Here is a 26,542-nt window from a genome sequence, read left to right as displayed (position 1 = left end):
ATTTTGTCAAGGTGGCAAACATAAAGGACCAATTTAGACGGTCAAAAGCTTTTTGAGCATCTAAGCTCAACACGATAGCAGGTCTCCCGGTCTTGGTCAGAAGGTCAATAAGATCAATGGTTCGTCTTGTATTATCCCCTGCGTGTCTAGTAGGCACAAAACCCACCTGATCCCTATGTATCAAAGATGGAAGAAGAAGGGAGAGTCTGTTTGCCAATATTTTTGTGAATATTTTATAGTCGGAGTTTAAAAGAGCTATAGGGCGGTAGTTGTCAGGAATTGATGGGTCTTTATCCGGTTTCGGGATGACCGTTATATATGCATGTAGGAATTGAGTGCAGGGTACAGTCCCTTTTAACAGGGATGCAAATAAAGATACCATATGGGGCAGTAATTCTGGGAGAAATTTCTTATAATAAGAGTAAGGGAGTCCATCAGGGCCTGGGGATTTATGAGATGGAAGTTCTTTAATGACCCTGGAAATCTCCTCAGCAGTGATATGTGCATTAAGTCCAGAACGGTCACCTGGGGATAATTTGGGAAGATTAAGAGTGTCAACAAAAGCGTCAAATTTCTCCTGAGAGAACTGGGACTCAGAGTCTTTAGATAGACAGTTGTATAAGTCTTGGTAGAATTGTCCAAAAATTTTAGTCATACCCTGGGGGCAATAAGTGGGGATTCCGTCTGGCTGGAAAATGAAATCAGGTAGAGAGGCATGGGGGCGAGGCTTTAACCTATTGACTAACATTCTGTGAGGTTTGTTAGCGAATTCATAAAACTTTTGCTTCGACCAGAGCATAGATTTATCAATTCTGTTCAAGTCTAGGGATTTGATACGGTTTCTCAGGGAGGTCACAATGCGGAGGCGGTCCACCGTGGGAAAACTAAGAAGATTCCTCTCAGCTTTAGTTAAGTCGGCTAATAGAGTCGTGCGTTGAAGAGCACGATCTCTCTTAAGGCGAGATCCAGCGGCAATGCATTCACCCCTAAAAAAGGCCTTGTGAGCTTCCCACAGGGTAGAGACCTCAGACACCGAGCCCTCGTTGAGTTGAAAAAATTCGGATAGTTGGTGTTTTAAGTGTAGGTGAACAGCAGGGGTATTAAGAAGGGACTCATTGAGACGCCAATGACATGTTCGAGATGGTGCAGACAGGAGGAGCTCGAGTGAGATGGGCGCATGATCTGACCATGTAATCGGGTGAACATTAGAGTCAGTTAAATAAGACAACAGTGGAGCGGTAATGAAAAAATGATCTAATCTCGTGTATAATTTGCATGAGGGTGAGAAAAAGGTAAATTGTCTAGCGATCGGATGTTTTACTCTCCAAGCGTCAAACAAGTTATGGGCTCTAATTGTCCTTCGAAATGAGGCAGAAGATTTCTGTGCCTGTCCAGGGGGAGTTTTATGGACCAAAGAAAGTCTATCCTTACAGGGGGACATACACAAATTGAAATCTCCTCCAATGATCATGAAGGGTTGGGAGAAGGCCGCAAGTTTTTCAAAAAAACCCTCAAGAAACCCAATCTGACCCGAGTTGGGGGCATACACATTCGCTAAAGTGAAAGACGTGTTCATGTGGTCACAGTTCAGGAGAATAAAGCGACCACGAGGGTCCAGAAATGAAGATTTAACACGTATGGCAGTGGAACGTTTAAAGAGAATAGCCACTCCGGCTTTACCGGAGGGATCAGAGGCAATAAATGTAGTAGGAAAGTGTTTAGATGCAAATTTAAATGAACCGTTGGCTTTAAAATGTGTCTCCTGAACCATGACCACGTCAGCATCAAAGGATCTGAACTCTTTCAACGCCAGCCAACGCTTACGGATGGAACCCAGGCCCTTGACATTGTAAGACAGTATATTAATAGCCATTACTAAGCATTGTAAGTATATCTTGCATTGCGTACAAAAAACATATAATCAGCAGAGACCATGATGTAGAAAAACTAGTGATTGTAGTAATAAGTGCAAATAGAAAAAGTTGGCACAAGGTAATGGAAACACAGCCGTGTTTCTGAAACGGGTCAAAAAAGGACCCTAAAAAAAAACAACAACAACAAAAAAAAAACATGGGTAATATGTGGGAGTTCCAGGGGCATTTGAAAAGGAAGTCAGAGATCAAGACGGCCCCTAGGGTCTCCATTGCTTGAAGGAAAGAAGTTATGAAACATGAAAAAAACACAACATGAACAAAAAAGGAAAAAAAATACCTATCAGGTATGAAGCCTAAGGGGGGAGATCCCCTCAGGAGGTCACGGTCGTACTTCAGGACCATGACAGTGACAAAGGGGGGGCATGCCAGCCCGTAAGAGCCAGTTTATTGGCCTCAATACATTCCAAGAAAGCTGCAATGAAAAGATAATAAACAATCAAGGGATTTTTATCAAACAGGTGTTCGGAGGGTAAAAACCCAGCTGCATGGAGCAGACAGAAAAGAAAAGTTAGATCTGGGGATCAGAGCACTCAGGCACAAAAGGTGAAGATCAGGGTCACCGTGTAAAGAGCAACAAAAAGAAAATAAGGCAAATTCAGGTGTGACCCTTAGATGATGTAGCCCTTTGAGGAGTGGAGACGGCGTTCCGAGATCTATGACGAACCGGAGTCCATATCTTGCCCGGAGTAGAGAGGGGTCTGGGCACTGGAGGTTGTGCCTGTAGATCCTCCTCCGGGATGGGAGGAAGACCTAGGTTCTTGGTGAAAGAGTCACATTCCTGAATATCCCTCATGGAGTGCTGCATCCCATCTTTGGTTACTGATAAGCGAAATGGAAAGCCCCAACGGTATGTGACTTGGTGCTGCTGTAGGTGTGCTGTAACAGGCCTCAAAGCGCGCCGTTTGGCTAGAGTAATGGGAGATAGGTCGCTAAAAAGTTGAATCTTTGTGCCTTTAAATTCAATTCTCGATCTGTTGCGTGTGATGGAGGTCAAAGCTTCTTTGCTTTCGTAGAAGTGGAAGCGGACAATGATATCTCTGGGATTGGCTCCCTGAGGAGGCTTAGGAGCTAGCGATCTATGTGCCCGATCAAGGCGCCAATCTATATCTGGGATATCGGGTGCAAGATAAATGAAGAGAGCCAGCAGGTAGGGCCGAATTTCCTTATCGGGAATTGACTCAGGGACCCCGCGGATCCGTAGGTTTTGTCGGCGCTCTCTGTTCTCGAGATCTTCTTGTTGTATTTGGAGTTGTGTCACAGCATTTTTAAGGGTAGCATTTTCATCTTCTAAAGCATGGACATATTGGACCATATCATCAAATTTAGTCTCAAGGTTATCAGTGCGCTCCCCCAATTGATCTATCTCCCCTCTAAGTTCGTGTGCTAGTTTGTTTACCTCTTTAGCGATGTTGTTGGTGAGGTTCAGCAGCAGAGCTTGTAGCTTTTGGTCGAGTACTGTCTCTGTCACCGGTGCCGCCATTGCTGAAAGGGTAGAAGCTGATGGCTGAGATGCGGTCTGTACAGTAAAAAGAGAAGGATCAGTCAGCGGGTCCGCGTCAGGTGGGGCTGTGACGGCAGTCGCAGAGTCTGGGGCCGGAGATTGGGGCCTGAGCACAAAGCGGTCCATAAGAGGGGATGGCTGAATCGTGGTCTGCGATGCGGGTTTTTTGTATATGCGACGTTGGTCTCCGACCTTCCCCATATAAAACGTCTGTTGAGCAGTTCTTGGAGCTAGTGAAACGACTCTCGGGGCTGTAAAAGCTGGTGATGCAGAACGGGAGCCACTGAGGAATAAAGTGAGGCCAAGGTTATGATTTTAAATTTCCTCCATTTCACAGGCTGTACATGCGCCCCCCTCCCGTCTTTAAACTTTCGTTAGATGCATTAGTCAGCTGAAAAAAACAACTTCTTTGACAGCTGCAGGGAACAATAGCATAACTATTGTTAATTTGAGGGTCCAGGACAGATGGCAGCAGTTCAGGGAGTCCTCTACGTTCCCTAGGGGGATTCAGGTGTCCAGAGGGACAAAAACTGATTGAGGCAGGCAGTTAGGGGGCACCAAGATGGCCGCCGACCTCCGGGACTAGGCCGAAGCCGCGGCCTCGCCTAGATCTGCAGTCCAGCGGAGGTGTGTCTGGCCGCGGGATTTCGGGATCAAACCACCGCGATTCCGCAGGTGAGGACTTGCTTCAGCCCAGCCGGGGTTACCGCTGATGGGGAGGGACGATGCCATGGTCCTTCGTCCCGCAGGTTGATGGATCGGGAGCGGGAGGTCTCGTAGGCCCCAAGATGGCGCCCAGTCCCAGCTTAGTGGAGCTCTCCCGGAGTGCGGCGAATCAGCAACCAGCCGACCGGACCGGGTCCCCGTTGTATTCCGGATGGTGTCCAGGGGGAGTCCAGACGCCGGGGGAAGCCGCAAACCAGTGTGGGGAGGTCGCCGGTCGGGAAGGCCTCAAGATGGCGACCGGAGCGTGGAGAAGCCTGGATGGTGGGGCCAACGGGGAGCCGGATTTTTGAAAATATGAATTTCCTTGCTGTCATGTGGACCTTTCTGGCTTCAATTCTTAAATTGTCATTTATCGAAACATCTACACAGATGAAGAGTTCCGTTTTTTGCTTGTTTGGTCCAGATCAAAATATTAAAACCAGGAAAGCCAGTCAACTAGCATTTTCAGACAGACATTTGCAATGAATTGCCATGTATTTGTACAAACATGTGCTGCCTGGTTTTGTAAAATTGAAACCCTAACTCTCTACCTGCACTGGAGGAAGACCCATAGTTAGCATTACTGCTGCAGAAAACATATGCCAGGAATGGGTAGATTAGTTGAAAAATCTCTCATAGAGAAATTGTTATCCTGGGTGCAATCAAAATGTGGTCAAAAGATGTTAAAGCGGGGGTTCACCCGAAAAAAAAAATGTTAACATTAGATTGAGGCTAATTGTGCGAAGCACAATCGGGTGTTTTTTTTAAATCAATGCAGTACTTACCGTTTTAGAGATAGATGTTCTCCGCTGCTTCCGGGTATGGTCTTCGGGACTGGGCATTCCTATTTAATTGACAGCCTTCCGACCGTCGCATACAGGGCGTCACGAGTTGCTGAAAGAAGCCGAACGTCGGTGCGGCTCTATACGGCGCCTGCGCACCGACGTTCGGCTACTTTCGGCAACTCGTGACGCGCTGTATAAGACGGTCGGAAGGCTGTCAATCAAATAGGAATGCCCAGTCCCGCAGACCATACCCGGAAGCGGCGGAGAACATCTATCTCTAAAACGGTAAGTACTGCATTGATTTAAAAAAAAACACCCGATAGTGCTTCCCACAATTAGCCTCAATCTAATGTTAAAAATTTGTTTTTCGGGTGAACCCCCTCTTTAATATGGGTCAGAGTTAAGATTAGTTGATTCTCCTCTTCAGTAAACAAAATGTTAAAAAAAAAGTATCAAGATATCTGGCCAACTTTGGAGGGGGTCTGGAGAAGCTTGAGAAAGTATTATTTTTCACAGCAAGATTGTTACTTGAACTTTGACTAAACATTTAAATGTAAGAATGAAAAAGTCTAAATTAAGCCTAGTAAGGGTCGCATCTAATAGTAAATAACATGCAAATTCTAATTTAGTGAATGTGTGTTTGGTGATTTTGAGGAACACTACAAAAATTATAGGGTTTGTTTAGGGTAGTTGGGAAATTATGAGTTGGAGACATGTTTTAGACCTTTAACTAAAGTCTAGTACACACAATCAGAAAATAGTATGAAAAATACCTACCGTATTTGACGCAATCATACAATAATCTGATCGTTAGTACACAGCTTTTGAAAGCCGATTAGGACAGGTTGTGAGAAATTATCTGATGGGACAAGTACAAACATGTTTCTTCTACAATACTAGATCGTACAATTTTCATTTAATCAGTACAGTTTTATCAGAAAATACAATACAAATACAATACAATACATTACATCACTTCCGAATTTGTATACTTTAATACGAGAATTTTCATAACTTTAGTAACCTCTTCGATATAAAGACTAGCATGCAAAAAAAAAAAAAAAATGGGCGATCATTCAATGTGTGTACCAGGCTTAAGGCATCATTGAAAAATATCTTACCATGCCTCTTGCCTCCAAGAACATGTCAAAATGTTCCTCTTATCCTTATGCATTTACAGTATAATGGGAAGAGACACTATGTAGCAGCAGACAATGCTAGTGCTACATGAAGAGTAGCTTGAAGACTCTGAACTGACTGCCAGAGTATATGAGAAAGCTGAAAAACAATGCAAGACCAAATTCTTCCACAAATGCCATAAAACCTAATTTGATCAGTTGCCATAAAAAAATAAATTAAATGATATAATGATATCAGTACTGTATATAATTAGTGCCATTTGTTTTTTTTTAAATATATATAAAAAAAAAGATATTAAAAGTTCTCTCGGATTCCTGGGTTGTCAGTGGAATATCATTCAAATCTGTTGTCAAAATAAAAACTGGAATAAAAGATCTGCTTTTCAAAGTATTTGTATCTGATGCTCTTTAGTAAATTAGGTTATTGAAAGAACTGGATAAATAAATTGTGTTGCATGCTAATATGATATGTATGGAAAATGAATTTGTGCCCTCCAGTAAATTTTGTTCACCAAGTTGAGCCCTTTATTTTACGCAAAGTTAATTTTCCATTAAAATAAAGCCTGTGAAATCTAGCCAACCCTGTAAACCAGCTTCAGATATCTTCAACTAATGTAACTTTGTGGAGAACAATGTCTCCCTGTTCAAGACTAATCCTTGCAGGTGATCATGTGTGCTGAAAAGCGTTTTTTATGAGAACAAAATAAATTATGGCAATAGAGAAGATGAGAAGTGCTTAAGAATGTGTGGAATAAAAGCTTTATTTGTAGTCTATAGTATATACAAATAATGAAACAGACAAAACTCCCAGGTGGGCTTCACATGTAACAAAAATTCTGTGTAGTTTCAGTGAGTATTGATTGGGAATTTGGGAGCAGTCATTACATGTAAATAAAAGTGATTTTAAAGTGTCACTAAACTCAAAAAATAAATAAATACATACCCTTTCTAATAATTTGTATAATGTGCCCTTTGTTTAGCTTAAAATTATTTATTTATAAATAAGTGACAATTGCACCCTGCATACACCAATATCAATCTGTAGGCTCACAGAGCCTCTGCACCATTGCCACCTCACTTTGCATGCTCCCCTCTTTCAAAGTAAATAAGCCCATGAAGGAAATCCCTGTAACGGCCTGGATTGGGTGCAGGGATATGCTGGTGTGGGTCACCTGTCAATGAACCATAACTGCCTTTGAACATTCAGAGCATTCCCAGCTGAGACAGAGATGAATGATCTCTGACTGGGACACTAGATTCTTATAACAGTGGTGTGCTGTACAAGGCTGTATGCTTCTCTGTACTGAGCACAGTGACAGCCAGCAAATGAGATTGGGTAAAGCAGAGTAGATCTGTCTGTCTAGGATCTGATCCACTCATCAATGCCTTTGAACGGAACAAATCCTTAACTAACAGTTGTAATCCACTTTGCACAGCCTGGTTGGAGGGCCTGAAAAAGATGAGCCTACATCCCAGAACATGTGACCCACTCCAGCTTAGCCCCACCCCCAACATGAGCTGTGCTGCAGGGGAAAGGAAAACAAAAGGGCTGCCACTTTACAAGAGGAAAAAAAGGATATTTAATACTAGATTAATAAAGAATTTTCAATGTAAATATGTGAATTTTAATTTACCCTATTCATTTAGATGCGGGTACACTAGTAAGGTTTTGAATCACTTTAACTAATGTTACCAAGATTCCACAGTTACCATTACTTGCAATATATCTAGTAACTATTTTTAATGTCTAATGATGCAATCCTTATTGTTATTGAAGAACTGTGTTTCTCATAGAATAGGACATAAGAGGGTGTTTTGTTTTATTCTTTAATGCATGGGATTTTATTGCTTCTACATTTGCCTCTAATGCTGTATATACAGTTGTTTACTGAAAGCTCTAAACGAAGGCACCAAGATGATATCTGACCATTCAAATCTATATCTTGTATTCACCCTTCATGCCACAGTATAAACATGTGAACATAAGTAAACATAAGTAAAACAATTAAAATACAGACTAAGTGGACCATGGAGTCTGCCCATTTTTTTTATAATTATATATTTGTTTTGGTATATATATATATTAGTGCTGTCAAACGATTAAAATTTTTAATCGCGATTAATCGCATTAATGTCATAGTTAACTCACGATTAATCGCTCTAATTTATGACGAATTTCCCCACAAATATCGCACAATTCTGCAAGTGATTATAATTTATTATCGCTGTTTTCTAGCTGATCTAAAACCATTTTTGACATAAAGGGACACTTTTGGACAATCTACAGTTTTTCAGGCAGAAAGAATAGTTTTTATTTTATAAAAGAACATGTAGGACACTGGGCAGACCACTAGGGACAAGGGGGGTGTGTATTTTTTACATACAGTACTGTAATCTATAAGATTACAGTATACTGTGTGTATTGTGTTTGTTTACTTTTTTAAATTTGGCGCCGTTCTCCGCTCCCGTGCGTCGTAACGTCGCAGGGAACGGAGCTCGGCGGCACACAGGCACTGTGAATCGAGCGAGGAGGACCCGCCAAGCGAGGAGGACCCGCCAAGCGAGGAGGACCCGCCAAGCAAGGAGGACCCGCCAAGCAAGGAGGACCCGCCAAGCAAGGAGGACCCGCTCGATCACACAGCGGGGTGGCATCGCTGGATCCAGGGACAAGGTGAGTAACTTGTCTGTGAATCCAGCGAAAAGGTAAGCCGCGCCGCGCCGCTGCACACTCTGCATGTCCACCCCGAGGGCTCCTGCGTTAATCGCGCGATAAAAATATTGACGGCGTTAACATGGGTTTGCGTTAACGCCGTTAATATCGCGTTTAACGCACAGCCCTAATATATATATATATATATATATATATATATATATATATATATATATATATATATATATATATATATATATATATATATATATTCATTTGTTTGTGTCTGCATTACACTCTATGTTTGAGCTATACATGTTTGCCCCAAGCATGTTTAAATGCACTTACTATTGTAAGTCTATTGGTAAAATATGACTTTGAAAAATTAGTTTTGAACTCTCCTCCTGCTAGTTTGAGGTCATGTCCCTGTGGTCTTAAAAATACTGCCTTCTTGAACCTTATTCACCCCATAATGTATTTAAAGGTTTTTGTTGCTCCATTTTCCATTTTTACCTCCAGACTGTGCATATTAGGTTCCTGAGGTCTCTCCTGATAGCCCTCAGACTTTTCACCATTGTTGTTGCCCATCTTTGGACCCATTCTATCTTGTCAATATCTTTTTGTAAGTGAGGTCGCCAGAACTGGAGACATTATTCTAAATAAGGTCCATCAAAAGATCTATATACGGGAATGAGGCCCTCCTTCTTGAAGCTGGTGGTCCCTCTAATGATGCATCCTAGTATTCTATTTGCTTTTTCTGTGTAATATTTTATGTTTTGATAAACCAGCAGAGGACTCCTAATGGACAGGAAAAAAAAAGACTTGTACATTAAGGGCTTGTTCACCCTTGTCTGTCTAATTTTTTTAGCATAACAATGTATTACAAGTAAAAAAGCAAATTGTTTTGTAGAGTTGTACTGACTAAGTTGGTTTTAACAGAGTGGGCATTTATCTACAGTTCTTTATTATTATCACCCCTCAGAAACCCCTTTGTGAGTGAGAACAGCCCCTAGAATGTATATTATATTCAAGACACAGATCTTTGAGACTTTATGCATTTTGAAAACTTAAATTATAATCAGAAAACTTTTTCATGGAGTTCAGTATATGAAAGAAAATGTGTTCTTATGCATTTTGTATCTGGTGAGTGTCTTTGATTAATTATATATAGGTTAATTAAAATGTAATTTTGCAAAGTAAGCATTCCCTGCCTCTTTACTTATATCAACCCATTTTAATGGTTTTATTTATAGACATTTTTCATACAAGAGTCCTACAACTTTCACAAAAGATACATTTGAATTAAACCAGAAAAACGGGTGAATTTTGGGTGAAACTTGCATTAAAACGTAAAAGAAAATGCTTTTTGTCATGTGTTATTGCTAAATAATTGCTGAAAAAAATAAAAAACAAGATGAAGCAGGTTATAACACTTTATATGAAGCAAATATTTTTTTTAGGGGACTAGTGTGCTTCATTCTTACTTATCCAGGGGTTGTAGACACTTCTAAAATGTTTGTGTTTATCTCTAAGGATTTTAGCAAATTTTATGTGAATCATAATTCAAGAAATGTTAGATCTAGTTAGAGACAGAGAAACCAACAAGGTTTTCAAAGCTCTTGCAATGGATATGTTTGCTGTTAGAAATTATTAGAAGAGTAGAGTGAATGAAAGTCTCTGGGGCTGTCCTGGATCAATTCATTTAGGAGTGCATACTGAGGGTGTCTAAGGCCCCATATACCAGTTACCTTTTCTGAAAAGGGTAAAAACGAAATTGTCCCCTGGTTTTTGCAACCCCTAAAACACAATGGCAAGGTTCCTGGGAACTTTTCAAAAGAACTTAATATCATCTTGATAGAACCTTAAATTAGCTTTCAAAAGAGACACATTGAGGAAACCCCAGGAGGCTCTAGAGCAGCAACTGAACCACTGTTCCATGGAAAAAGATATCATTATATCTGATTCCCATGCTGTTACATTGAATAGTTTAACAGGGGGCCAAGTAGCAGCTCTTATAATATTGTTGCCATCACTCTGATCCAAGGCTTACATATACCATCTTTTATGGGGAATTATAGTTATATCTCGGTGTTACAGAATGAGATTGTATGTAAAAAATAATGCATTTGCTAAAATCTAGACCTTTTTGAATGTGAATGTACTTCAATGTTAATAGTGCCTTGGGGATAAAAACGCAATCTATAAAATACACCACTGAAAGTTTTGTGGGGATAGACCCAATGGGAATACAGGGTTGTTGAATAGTGGGGGAAGTGTGGTGAGAGAGGAAGCTGGTAGATTTACTGTACATAGGGAGTGCCACAAGGCCAAGGAGTGAGATATTGTTTGAGATAAATCTGTGGGGGGGGGGGTCTAAATTTTGGAGGTAACCAATTTAGCAGGTCTATAGTAAATGTGTAGGCCACTAGAGGTTCTATAGTGGCTCAAAAAGGTTTTTGCAGTGGAAAGTATAATGTATTTTCTTGGAATGCCTGTGTCTTTTCTTTCCCCTCAGTCTCAATGGAACATATATTAATTACTGCTGTTGATTTTCTAAACATGAGTGAGTGACTGTAGAACCAACAAATAGTTGGATGTGAATGCCAGTAGCCAGTTCCAGTAATTTCACTTTTCTGATCACAGACTGTTTTTACAGTTTGCAGATCATAGCACATGCAGCGTGTCCCATATTTCTTATTATAGAAAGTGCAATGTCCCAGGTTGCAGATCACAGCAAGTGCAGTATGTGCCAGTTTGCTGACAGCAAGTGCAGTGCGGTCCCTGGTTCATACCATGGTGACGTGATTCCCGTGCACATGTGTAGAAGTGGCATGATGGAAGCTTCAGGGACCTGCCAGATTGGTCCCAGCGCTGTACTGGAGGACACCATATAACAAGTACGTCTGCCATAATGTACTAATATGCTGTGCATACTGACACATTATGGAATAACCCACCTGGGGGCCTTGAAAAAATAAATTATAGCAGACTTTACTTTACTTTCCGCTTTAATTCAGAGGATCATTATTATTTGTTTTGATTATTTGTTATTATTTTACAGGATTTATCAACACTTTGTACAGTGCTTAACAAAATAAAGGAAGACAGAACACTTACAATACAATTTAATACAAGATGTTCAGCGAAGCCCTGATCATGGAGTTAAAGGGTCACTAAAGGAAAAAAAACTTTTTAGCTAAATAGCTTCCTTTACCTTACTGCAGTCCTGTTTTAATGTCCTCATTGTTCATTTTTGCTATGATGTTGCTGTAATCCTTCTCTGTTCTGAACAGTCTGTTTCCTGATGAAAAAAGTCATGGGAGCTTTCTCTCTGTGGCACTAATCAAGGAGGTGTGATTACCGTGTGTCTTAAACCCCTCAGAACCAATCACTTTCGTTTTACAAACCATCACTGCCCTCTATTGGCTCTGTGTCTCTGTACTTCACAGAAGCATGAAACTAGATGCATAAACGAAACTGAAACTACAGGTACATTATATGATTGATTTTTATCTATTTTTAATCATTTTTAAAAGGAATCAGTTAACTATTATGTCTTTTTCAGCAAAAAAATGTTTTCCTTTACAACTCCTTTAACAATCTAAACGGGAGGGGAAAGTTGTACAAATGGTAATAGCTGTGAGGGATGAGCTGATGGAGAAGTACAAAGAATAGGTTTTAGGTGGAGGCAGTGTAGAGTTCCCTGAAGAAATGAGTTTTCAGGGATCCCCTAAAGGTGGACAGAGTAGAGGATAACCAGACAAATTGGGCTAAAATGTTCCAGGGGATGGGAGAGGCTCTGTAGTTGTGAGCATTGGGGGGGAGATGATGATGGGTTTAAAAAGCAGGAGATCTTGTGAGGAGCAGAGTGAATCATTTAGGTGAAATTTTGAGATGGGGTTGGTGATGTAGCTGAGGACAGAGTTGTAGATGGCTTTGTATATTGTAGTTTGTATATTACATTTTATAGATTGTGCTAGCGATAGCCAGTGGAGTGATTGGCAGAGAGGGAAAGCAGCCAAAATGTTGGTTGGCAAAGTGGGTGAGTCTAACAGCAGCATTCATGATAGACTAGAGGGGGAATAGCCTGTATAGAGTTAGGCCAGTAAGAAGGGAGTTACAATAGTCAAGATGGGAAATAACTAGGGAGTGGGTTGATTGTTTTTGGCCTTGTTAGTTAAGAGGGGTGAATGTTGGATATGTTGCAGAGGTGAGGGTGGAAAGATTTAAACAGTGATTGGATGTGAGGTCCAAGGAGAATGCATAGTCTGGACACCTAGCACCCTGGCATGGAGGGACTGTTAGTTGTAGTAAAGTCAAGGTAGAGGGATCAGCAAGGGTAGAATAATGTGTTTTATTCCCAAGTATGTCCATGTTGTGGGCATGCTGGGAGAAATAGCTTGCTAAAATGATAGGTTTGTGAAATTTGATTTACTTTGGCCATTTTCCAAAAACGTGTGGAAAAAATCTTTAACCACTTCCGGACTGCCCACCGTCGTTATACGTTGCTACTTTGAAGAAGAATACAGTTGTTATGGCAGCAGCTAGCTAGCAGATAAACCCAGTATCCTCTTCAAGAGTGAGCTGTCCGATTTCAAATAAAAGTGGTCTCTGCGGCGGATACGCGGTGAGATCACTTTTATCGGCAGCTGGAGAGAGTTTCCCCCTCCCGCAGCTAACCGGTGCCCTCTACCGCTTACTGGAGCCATCGGCAGCAGTGGAGGTGATCGGATCCTCCCACATCTGTGGTATGGAGACAAGTGAGATGATTATCCCCCACCTGTCTCCATACCACTGTAGGGCAGAAGCAATGTCAAAATGTCACTTGCGCCCAATGCCCTTAAAGAGAATTTTTTTTTTAAATTGACATTTAAATATTTTATTACATTTTAATGTAAATATGAGATCTGGTGTCTTTTTGAGATTTTTAAGGGTAAAAGTTTGTCGCCAACTTTGAAACGTGACATGTTGGGTATCATTATCTTTCACAATATAAAAAAAATTGGGTTACCTTTATCTTATTTTTTAATTAAAAAAAGTGAATTTTTTAGAAAAAGTTTGCTTGTAAGCTGCTGCGCAAATACTGTGTAACAAAAAGTATTGCAACGACGGCAATTTTATTCTCTAGGGTGTTAGAAAAAATATATATATAATTTTCTGTGGTTCTAAGTAATTTTATAGCAAAAAAAATGTTTTTAACTTGTAAACACCAAATTTTAGAAAGAGGCTTGGTCATTAAAGGGGTATTTAACCACTTCCAGACCTGCGCACGACGATGTACGTCCTGTTTTTAAAGATTGATATCTCGGTAACGGCAGCAGCTGCTGCCACAACCGAGGTATCGATCTTTAGGGTGCGCGGTATGGAATCCGATAATGGTGGTCTCCGCGGCAGATTCGCCGCGAGATCGCCGTTATCGGTGGCGGGAGAGGGGCACCCCCCCTCCCACCGCTCTCCCGCACCCTCCGACGCTTATCGTAGCCGTCGGTAGCGGCGGAGGCGATCGGGTGCTGTCGGCTGGTGAGCGGGGACGAGACTGAAGGAAAAATCTCCTTTGCCCGTCCCCATAGCTCGGCTGGGCGGAAGTGACGTCAAAACGTCAGTCCCGCCCAGCCTCTTAAAGAGACAAATTTTTTTTTTGGTCATTTGAAAAAATGACATTTTTTATTTTTTTTTTATTTTTTGCATTTAAGCCCAAATATGAGATCTGAGGTCTTTTTGACCCCAGATCTCATATTTAAGAGGACCTGTCATGCTTTTTTCTATTACAAGGGATGTTTACATTCCTTGTAATAGGAATAAAAGTGATCAAATTATTATTATTTTTTTTTCAGTGTAAAAAATAATAAAATAAATAAAAATAAATAAGAAAACAAAAATTTTTTTTTTTTTAAAGCGCCCCGTCCCGACGAGCTCGCGCGCAGAAGCGAACGCATACGCGAGTAGTGCCCGCATATGAAAACGGTGTTCAAATCACACAAGTGAGGTATCGTCGCGATCGTTAGAGCGAGAGCAATAATTATAGCCCTAGAGCTACTCTGTAGCTCAAAAAATGCAATCTCTAGAATTTTTTAAACATCGCCTATCGAGATTTTTAAGGGTAAAAGTTTGACGCCATGCCACGAGCGGGGGCAATTTTTAAGCGTGACATGTTGGGCATCATTTTACTCAGCGTAACATTATCTTTCACAATATATAAAAAAATTGGGCCAAATTTATTGTTGTCTTATTTTTTAATTAAAAAAAGTGATTTTTTTTCCAAAAAAAGTGCGCTTGTAAGACCGCTGCGCAAATACGGTGTGACAAAAAGTATTGGAATGACCACTATTTTATTCTCTAGGGTGTTAGAAAAAAATATATAATGTTTGGGGGTTTTAAGTAATTTTCTAGCAGAAAAAACAGTTTTAGTCTTGCAAACACCAAATCTGAAAAACACCTAAGGTCTGGAAGTGGTTAAGGGGTGTCCTGGCATATTAGGACCTCAGGAAATGTGTTAGGCAGTCAGAACATCATTATTTGGTATGTTTTATAACAGAAAGTAAGGGTAAAAAAAATTCCAAAACAGTTGGTCTTTTTTCTTTTAACCACTTTAATACAGGGCATTTTCACCCTCTTCCTGCCCAGGCCAATTTTCAGCTTTCAGCGCTGTAACATTTTGAATGAAAATTGTGTGGTCGTGCGACTTTGTACCCAAATTTAATTTTGCCCAGGTTCACACTGGGTACGATTTGCTTCGATTTGAGATGCGATTTCACTTGTGTCCTAATCGGTGCGACGCCGCATCTGCGACGCTGCACCGATTTCAAAAAGTAGTTCCTGTACTACTTTTTGCGCTTTAGGGCCGCGATTTACATAGACATCTGTGCAGAAACCTGCACAGATGTCTCTTAAATTGCGGCCGAAATCGGGACTGCCAGCGGGAGTGAAATTGTGCGAGTTCAGCTGAACTCGCACGGCTTCACTCCCGCAGCCCAGTGTGAACCAGGGCTTTGATAATTTTTTTCCCATAAATAGAGCTTTCTTTTGCTGGTATTTGATCACCTCTGCGGTTTTTATATTTTGTGCTATAAACAAAAAAACACTGACAATTTTGAAAATAATTCACTACATCGAGCTTGGAACGATTTGTTCAGACAATATTGATGTTTAATTTCCATCTCAAAAAAACAAAGTGTTGGCTGCACTGCCAAATAACAAACTGTAGTCAACTAAGCCTGTGAAGGGCTAATGATGTTAATGATGTTTCTATAGTATATGTTACCCTCATATTTCTATTCTCTGAGTTTGACTTGGAATGTGTTTACCAATTACAAATGTTTAGGCTAATAGATTAGTGTGGTTTCTCATAAGGACATTCTGACATGTACTTTCTATCAAAAATGTTATGAGTATTATAGGACTGCACGTCATATGGAGATAAACTCATTTTTCTTAGAATTGTCATCCTCTTTCTCTGTAACCCAGCCCTAATGTATTAAAATCCATCCATATAAAACCAAGGGATATTTCCTTTAATAAGTGAACACGCTTTGACCATCATCTGCTTGGTGTGTCATTGTTTGTTCCTGGAATTCCGAATAGGAGCCACTCAGCCTTCCAGTTCCAGTCCCCAACAGCCTGAAGGTTTTTTATTTGAATTTTTTTCAAACAATAACATTGCTTTATTTTATTTAGAATTACAATCAATGATCTGATTCTCTTCCAAGTAACATATACACATTACTCACATTTCTAACCTTCCTACTTAACAGGAACCGTAATAACTAACATAAGCCACATTATCCTGTCCCTCCATCTGCCTCTCCGGGATTTATATGGGTGAGTACATTTAACTGCTGCTGACAGTTCTTTACAAAGTTCTTGTGGAAAACACAGTGTAAAAATAAACTCCAAAGGAGCATCAGCACTCAATCCACATACCTCATTAATGCTCCTTCTAAATAACAAAGTGGTAACATGGTGTTTAGATCCAAGAGGAGGTAACAGCCATATCCAGACACTGGGTTCTGCTGCTGTATATACCTCATATACAGTGCCGTGATTGTCCTTGCAGTACTGTTCAACACTGACAGCTGTGTTGTTTAAAATTCACTTTAGTTTAAGTATAACTAAGCTCAATTGTCTTTTCTTTTAGAAAAAGGTAGAAAATGATTAAACCATCTATCTGGTTTTTATTACTATCTGTTTCCCCATAAGGGAGATTCACCCCATCTGTCCTTTTTACTATTATCAGCAAGAGTAAAGGGGAAAGTAAAAGAATATCTCAAGTTTTAGGTTGTCACCAAAACAGGAATAAGGGGGACATCTTCCAATGGTGGCACTTGGTCTGGTGACCCTGGTATCAACAACTAATTTCCTCTCTTTGGAGAGATTTCGCCTCAGTTCCTGTTTAGGCTATGGGAAAGAAAGTGCATGAAAATCTCTTTAATGGTACACAGAGGGGAAAAATCTCACATGGTTTTAACCCTTCCTCTATCCAAAATGAAAAAAAAAAAGTTTTGCCCTCAGTCTTTAGTATTTAGTTGCCTTTAGTATATACCACACTCAGTTTAAACGTTTCCCCAAAGGACCACAATCCTTTTGGCCAGATGAACTAAGGAAGACAAGTCATTTCCCTCAAAGAGTGCAAATTACTAGACACTGTCTTTTATTGCCCTTATCAATGAGCTGAAAGTATCTGGGTATGGTTTGAGATAGGTTCCCAGAACACGAGTAAAGTTTAGTTGCTGAATCCAAACCCCTTTGAAGTCAATAGGAGCCAAATGTTAAGAAAGAGTAACAGATGTTTTCCACACTAATAGATAAAGGGGTTATCAAACACATTGTATGGGGGGCTGGGAACTGCCCTAGGGAACATGTCTGCATGTACATGCGGGTCTGAGGTCAGGGTAATTATCAGAATCTGGAAGCTTGCTTTAATAATAACCGTGCCCCAGATATTGCCCTCAATGTGAATAAAAAAATCATACCAGTCCCTTATCCAAGCATGCAGTAATGCAGGCCAGTTAAATGGGAATGTTCTAAACATGGGGGCACCTCCTATGTTAATAAGGAAAAGGGCTTTATCCCCACAATACTGGCTCATTGGTTGTGGTGGTCTGCAAGCAGGGGACTTATTAGGATCTGAAAGCTTTGTTTAACAATAAGGGCACCAAAATACCACCTATCCAATGTAAATGAGTTACACAAAAAAGTTACACAAAAGTCCTTTATTTAAAAAAATCCCACAAAAATGTCCCACAGTATAAAGTAATTGTCAATCATCTTGCACAGCAGTGCAAATTCTAGTCAGTCAGGATGAACAATGTCCAACATCCATGGAAAGAAGCAGTCCCCTGACTGATGGCCATGTGTGATACCGTCACTCACATTGAAAGACATCCATCTGCACTGCCACCACGAATAAACAAAGGGATTGGGTCTCCTGGGGAAAGTCATTAACCAAACATGTCCATGGTCATATTTGTAATTGCCTAAATATGGCCACACAGCCATATTAGGTTTGTGATGTCATGGTAGCCTCACTATCTTGTTTACTTGGCCACAGATTCCTTAGCAACCATTAACAGCAAAGAAGCTGTCATATATAGTAATAGTATTTCCATTGCTAACTTATATGACATTTGGCTCCCACAAAAAACTCATCACTACACGCCATCACGTGTGATGTAACTGACCGTTTATGCTGATAGCTCCACATAAACATCTCGTGTTCTCTCCAAGTGATCTATGTGTATTTGAAAAAAAAAATTGCATTAGGTTTATTCCTTTTTTTTTTTAACAAGAGAAGGGTTATTCCTTTTACATGCATGACTATACGTTTCCATTAAAATAAGGTATATAGCATAAACCCAAATGTAGAAATATTATTTCTCAATGTAATTTATTTAGGATTTTTCTGGGTTTTCTATTGGTTTTAAATGTACCTAACTGATGTCTACTACCCCTACTTATGAGGTAATATCTAATTAGATTATTATTAATAGCTTATCTACTATAGATTTATCCACTGCTACTGCCACATCTATAACTAAGCCAAGTAATATCACTTGTATTATACAAGCATAACAATGTAATGTACAAGTTTAACAGCATAAAAGGAGGTGCTGTTACCTTGCCAAATGTGCAGAATGTTTTATTTCCAGCAATGGACAATTAAGAACACATGTAGGACAACCTTTCATTAGAGAGATTATTGATTGTTACCAGTGCCAAAAATAGATGTGAACATACAAACATATACACTATGAATGATTGTCATAGTTCGCATTATGAGCTATATGGGCCAAATGGGCTTACACATTTCTCTTCATTACCTAAAACATTGCTGCCAACAGTTTTCGATGGAAAAGCATGAGTGCTAAAAATACTAAATTTACTGACAACCCTGTTTATAGTTATACTTAACATATTGTTAGTGATCAGTCACTTTAAAAACACTCCCTCATAATTAGAATGTCTTGTTTTTTTTCTAGATGATTTGAAACTGAATTGATGTTGGCAGTTACAATGTTCTCAGCTCCTGATTTTAATCTAGTGACTGCCAGCCAGCAGAGGCTATCTGGAATTTCTCCAAACTGGTAGAACTATTTGTTTCTGTGCCAAATGAGCTTAAATAGGAAAGAACAACAAACAGATAAGTGTGTCTTGGGTGAAAAATTGTTAAGTGTATGTAACTGTTATTGTAATTTTTGAGTTATGATTATGATTTATTTTATCTTGTACTTTATTATAACATGCATACATTTATTTTTAATTAGGCTCAAAAGGAAAATAAACATAACTGTTATGCCCCGTACACACAATCGGAATTTCCGATGGAAAAAGTCAAATGGATTTTTTCCATCAGATTTTCGGATTGTGTGTAGCCCATCTGAGTTTTTTCATCGGAAATTCTGATGAATTCCATCGGAGTATAGATATAGAACATGTTCTATTTTTTTCCGATGGAATCCCGATGTGATTCGGCTGGACAAAAGTCTGATCGTGTGTACGTGGATTTAGAGTGTTTTTACATATATTTTTTTTAGGCTGACCCCATGTTTGCACAGAAGTTGAAAACAGGCATTACTTCTAAATTATATGCAATATTTCATATACAGAGCTAAAAAATAATATGTACTAATGCATTTACAGTGATGAATTTAATTTATTGGTAAATTACTATTATTATTGGACTTTTGAAGTTGTCCTCCTACAGGAAGCCTGTATTGGAAAAATGTATATATATATATTATTATTTTTCTTTAAGTGACCCATCTTTGCCAATGAATATTAAAGTAAAAGGGTCACATATCTACCTTCTGCCATGCACTCCATACCACTCTGCTTAACCAATAGGACCTGGGAAAGAAAGCCCAAACCAATTTTGGGGGTTTTCACAGAGCATGTGACTGGGCTAGGACAATCAGAAGACACCTACCCATATCACATAGAACATGGAGAATGATGCTTCCCCATTCTTAGAAGTGCTAAGTATTTCCCATAGCTCCAGGTGGCAAATTGAGTGTTGCAGTGAAGAAAGCAAATACATGCTGTTGGACTGGAATTAACTACTTGTCGACCTGCCGTCGTCGTTTTACGGCGGCAGGTCGGCTCCCCTGCGCGAGAGCCCGTAGCTCTACGTCGGCTCTCTTGCAGGCCACTAGGGGCATGCACGACTCCCGTGCGCGTGCCCGCCGGGCACACGCGATCGCTCGTTACAGAGCGGGGGCCGGGAGCTGTGTGTATAAACACACAGCTCCCGGTTCTGTCAGGGGGGGAAATGCTGATCCTCTGTTCATACAATGTATGAACAGAAGATCAGTGATTTCCCCTAGTGAGGCCACCCCCCTACAGTTAGAACACACCCAGGGACATACTTAACCCCTTCCCCGCCCCCTAGTGTTAACCCCTTCACTAACAGTGGCATTTTTATAGTAATCCAATGCATTTTTATAGCACTAATCGCTATAAAAATGCCAATGTTTCCAAAAATGTGTCAAAAGTGTCTGAAGTGTCCACCATAATGTCGCAGTACTGAAAAAAAATTGCTGATCGCCGCCATTACTAGTAAGAAAAATATATTAATAAAAATGCCATAAAAATACTCCCTATTTTGTAAACACTATAACTTTTGCGCAAACCAATCAATAAACGATTATTGCGATTTTTTTTTACGAAAAATATGTAGAAGAATACGTATAGGCCTAAACTGAGGAAAAAAATAGTTTTTTATATATTTTTGGGGGAAAGTAAAAAATATTCATTTTTTTCAAAATTGGCGCTCTATTTTTGTTTATAGCGCAAAAACTAAAAACCGCAGAGGTGATGAAATACCACCAAAAGAAAGCTCTATTTGTGGGAAAAAAAGGACGCCAATTTTGTTTGGGAGCTACGTCGCACAACTGCACAATTGTCAGTTAAAGCGATGCATTGCCGAATCGCAAAAAGTGCTCTGGTCTTTGACCAGCAATATGGTCCGGGGCTTAAGTGGTTAAAGCACTGTGGGGTTGATTTACTAAAACTAGAGTGTGCACAATCTGTTGCAGCTCTGCAAAGCAAAACCAATCAGCTTCCAGGTTTTTGTTAAAGCTTTATTGAACAAAATAAAGTTAGAAGCCAATTGGATAACATGCACAGCTGCACCAGATTATGCACTTTCCTGTTTAAGTAAATACATTCCACTGTATTATAAACAATTGCCTTTATTAAATAAAATACCAGTACTTGCACTCACAACTTTTTAATTCTTTATTGCATCTTAGCACTGCTGATCACCTGCAGTTCCTTCCCATATGCATGTGTTCCAGCAATGGTTGCATGGCAGATTTCTGAGAAGGTTCCCTGATGGTGACAAGAGTGAACCATGCCCCCACAATGTGTGTTAAAATTCCACAGTTTGTAGACAGGGGCAGAAAGCTGTCAACCTATAACCCAGGCGCCTAACGAAAACTTTTAGGGCAAACTCTCTAAGGCCCCGTACACACGACCGGATCTATCCGCTGAAACTGGTCCCACGGACCAGTTTCAGCAGACATGTTCGGTCGTGTGTAGCCCCGACCGGACAATTGTCCGGCGGATCGGACAGTTTCCAGCAGACACAAATTTCTTAGCATGCTGAGAAATCTGTCCGCTGGAAACCTGTCCATCGGACGTGTTCGGTCGTCTGTACAGACTCACCGGACGCGTCCAATCAGCCGCCATCCCTCGCATGCGTCGTACTGATTAGACGCATGCGTGGAAGCTTTGAACTTCCAGGGCCACCTACGTCGCCGCGTCATCGTCGCGGCGACGGCACGGCCACGTCCCCGCGTATTGTTTACACGCGGATTTCTGTCTGATGGTGTGTACCACCATCAGACAGAAATCTCCGGGCGGACATGTCCACTAAAAACGGTCCGGCGGACCATTTTCAGCAGACTGTCCATCCGTGTGTACGAGGCCTAAGTATTATTTTAATAAAAACTGTACATTCAAAATATTAAAAATAACTTTTGAAATGAAAATAATATGTTAACAGTTTGGATATTTAGTGTTTGGGTTTACATTTAGGTGAAATGGCAAAAGGACAAGATTGCGTTAACTGTAAACATTGATTAATTTGCCTCTCACACCCAATATGGAACGGAGCAATTTTTAGAATTCTGCTATAGACCTGTTAATTTGGTGATGTCATTACTTAAGATAACAAGTTAATACATATACTGTATTTTTTTTAAAGCTACGTTCACTTTTTTTTTTTCAAAATTTTAGCTCCCCTATGTACCAATATAACATTAATGTACCTCTGTTGCAGAAAAATAAAACCTTTCTTTGATTTTTTAGAACAAGGCCCCTGGTTTGTTGCATAGAAAGGTTCATGACTTCCTGGTGTATAGCTAAAGGATGTAAATTCAGTAAGACACAGGAAGCCGCTCACCAGCTGACCTCATTAAGGCACACATCCTGTATCCATCAACTTTGTTTGTACAACATCCCCGGCATCCTTCCAGGCATGCATTTGCCTGTCTTATCAATGTGGGCCGGCACAGCATCCTTAGCATCCCATCCGTTTATGCTTTCAATTGCTCTCTTAAGCCTGATACATACGTTAGGTTTTTAACTTAAAGTTAACTCAAAGTTAACTGAGGAGCTGGTGATCATCTCACTTTACTAACAATGTGATATTAGTACAGCATCTCCCCACTAAGCTATTGTGTTTTGGTAAAAAAAAAAACTAAGGGGCGGAATTTGGGACTTTAAATGAGGTAGCCAGGGGAAGGGGAGGGTTGCCTTCATCCCTACTATTTGCAATAGAAAAAGGAGGGTTTTCGTGACTTTAGATGAGGCACATGAAAGGAAACAGATTTGTATAAAAATTGATGTTTATTGGGTCAGTACGTACAGCATATATTAACAAATATAGTAACCAAAGGTTTATCAATTGCAGTAGTATACCGTAATATAGAATAAAATACACAACATGATAAACTGTATATGTCATGAGCCATGTTGCTCCATACAGATCATAAAAATTACATAGAGTAAAATACATCATGCATAAAAAAACATATATGTATGCATCTAGGAAAGCTCTATGGGTTTCGGGGATTGCACACAAAATATCTGTAGAAGAGATTATATGTAAGACCAAAATGATCTGGTGTTTGTACCCCATAGGAAAAAGCGTACAAAACAAAAATGGAGCAAAAAAGGGGAAAAGAATCAGGAGAAGAGGGCATAATCCCCCTACTTACATGTGAGCTAAACTATCTATATATAATGCTGGATGGACAGGGGCCATTGTGAATGTCTGTCCCGGGAGCTGTGAGGTAGTAACCCCAGGGTGGAGCTCCCCACCCTGGGGTTCACGCTGAATTTATTGAAGATGTGAAACAGTAACTCCAAGAGGTCAATAGGGATAAATAAGTGACTATAATAAGACAATGGTAATTACCATGGCAGCCATTGCCAGCACTGATCAGATGTCAATCGGCTGCTGATTTTTCATCATGTCCGTTCAACAGAAGCCAGCAATTCGGTTGGCTTTTGTTGGATAGGCTGATGTACATACAGGCAAGATGTTGGCTGCTTTCTGGATTACATCAATGGAGATTGAGAATGGATTACATCGCTGGAGATTGAGAATGGAATACATCGCTGGAGATTGAGAATAGATTACATCGCTGGGATCTTTTTTTTATTTTTTATTTTTTTCTGTTTAATAAAGGACTTGTCCCAAGCTGTCTCCTGTGGTTTTTAAAATGTTGACACTTTTTTTGTCAAATGGTAGGGGTACAATGTACCTCTTACCAATTCACATGGGGGGCAGTATCTGGAGGTCTCCTTTGTTAAAGTGGGCTTCCAGATTCCGATAAGCCCCCGCCCGCAGACCCCCACAACCACCGGGCAAGGGTTGTGGGGATGAGGCACTTGTCCCCATCAACATGTCTGGTATGGATTTTTGGCAGGGGTTCCCCTTAAAACCCATACCAGACCTGAAGGGCCTGATATGGAATTTGGGGGGACCCCCATGCATTTTTTGTTTAATTTTGGTTTGGGGTTCTGGACTAAGGGGGGAACCCTTGCCGTTTTTTTTCAATGACTTTTATCTGTATTGCCGGGACCTGACAATTCATTAGCCGTGAGTAGTTTTAAATTACTTTTTTCCTTTAGAAATGTCATTTCGTGTAGAGACTGTTATAAACACGGCAAACATGCACTCATTTACAGGCATACTATAGACACCCCCCCCCCCATGTACGAAATTTTAAGGAATATTTCACTTTTATTGTTTCATAAGCATTATTAAAATCATTGCTCCCAAAAAAACTTGCATTTTAAAACTTTTTTTTTGCATTGATACATGTCCCATAGGGCAGGATCCAGGTCCACAAACACTTTTTATGACAATTACTTGCATATTAACCTTTAAAATTTGCATTTTTGATTTCTCTCATAGACTTTTAAAGGGTGTTCCACGGCTTTGGAATTTGCCGCGAACACCCCAAATTGTTTGCTATTCGGCGAACGAGCGAACAGCCAATGTTCAACCCGAACATAAAGCTCATCCCTAATTCAGACATTCAGGGCTGTACTCATGCTACAGCCATAATGCTTTGTGTCAAACATGAAAAAACATGTTGCATTCAGAAGGCCTCTTACGCACCAAACAGGACCAATTCAAGTGAATCAGGCCGTGCCACAACTGCCTTGCAATCCTGTGGCAAGGTGGGTTGGAGTTTTTAAGGGTTAATGTAGGTAATAAGGAGGCAACATAGCTAAAGTATAACTGCATGTATGAATGAGAGCTAAATACTGTTCATTATATTGGAGTTAAAATGGCTCTGGGAAAAAGAGGAGTAGACTATTATCTCATTATTGGAAATTATCAGACTGATAATTGAGGTGTGGTTATCAGAGTGATTTTTACCATAAAAACATGAACCATATTTCATTTGGGGGTTTTATTAATGAATAACATTTATTTAGTTACATATATATGTTATATTATGTTATTTTGTCAGCATTATGGCAATATTTTACAATGTATTTTTTGATTTGTATATTACATTTAAATGAGTTTAAATGATGATAATTTTATACTTACCTTACATTTGTTTAGGGCTTTAGTACACATTATCATTAAATGCTGATTCTTGAGAGACATTCCAGATGGCTCTACTCCCTTCATTTGGGGATATGGGTTGTTCTCACTTTCCTGGTGTGGCTACTTTACGGGACAATGTCCTAATGTAGTCATTGTCATGTTAAATTATTCCCCTTTCCTCCTGAGGAAGCAAGGTTGTGAATCATGTCAATGAACTTATGGAAGATTTCAAATTTTTATGAGGGGGGTGTCCTAGAAGACTGATTACAAAGCCTCTGTATCTGTGTATGACATGTTTTTAGTTGAAATTATTCTGTGATTTGAGCTTTTAAAGTTCTATAATATCAATATAATATTAATATTCTATGTAATAACTAAAAAAGCTGATTTTATTATAAAAGTGTTTTGGGTAAAATAAAAAATAAAATAAAACCCATTGGCGGTGCGTCCATAGTGGGCGCAGGAGCGCCGCCCCCTCTCTCCCCTGCGCTGTCAGGTGTACAATACATAGAGATTCATGCAATGCATGAATCTCTATGTATTGTCACCGCTGCTGCCAACTATTCAGATGGTCGGCCCCCTGGTGAGCACCGGCCATCTGAATAACAGCAGTTTGTTGGTGTTTGGAAGTGCCTATAAGAGCCAACTCTAATCGGCTTCCAAATAGTTAAGTAGGGGACGCAGGGGGTGTGCGTTCCCTGGTTAACACTGACACTTATCTCAGCCAATCAGGTTCACCGGGTCTGGTTACCGGTAACCTGATTGGCTGAAGGTACATCAAGGGTGGGACTTGGGAGAAGACATCGAGGGAGGATGGCTGACCCGAGGAAGGTAAGTGCTGGGGGACGGGGAAGCAATCTGGTGGCAATTGCTGGACACAGTGGTGACAATTGCTGGGCACAGTGGTGACAAATGCTGGGCACAGTGCAGTGGTGGCAATTGCTGGGCACAGTGGTGACAATTGCTGGGCACAATGGTGACAATTGCTGGGCACAGTGCAGTGGTGACAATTGCTGGGCACAGTGGTGACAATTGCTGGGCACAGTGGTGACAATTGCTGGGCACAGTGCAGTGGTGACAATTGCTGGGCACAGTGGCTGCGTTTGATGGCATGGCCCATTTGATGGCACAGTGGCAACGTTTAATGGCACAGTGAGGCTGCAATTGATGTTTTCTTTTTTTGGTTTGTTTGCCCCCCCCAAAAAAAAATTGAGCACCAACCGCCATTGTTAAAACCCCTGTTAGATATCCTTACTGT

This window comes from Rana temporaria, chromosome 2, assembly GCF_905171775.1.
Source record: "Rana temporaria chromosome 2, aRanTem1.1, whole genome shotgun sequence".
Lineage (NCBI taxonomy): Eukaryota > Metazoa > Chordata > Amphibia > Anura > Ranidae > Rana > Rana temporaria.
The sequence above is the reverse complement of the archived record's forward strand: the minus strand, read 5'-3'. Positions refer to the sequence as shown.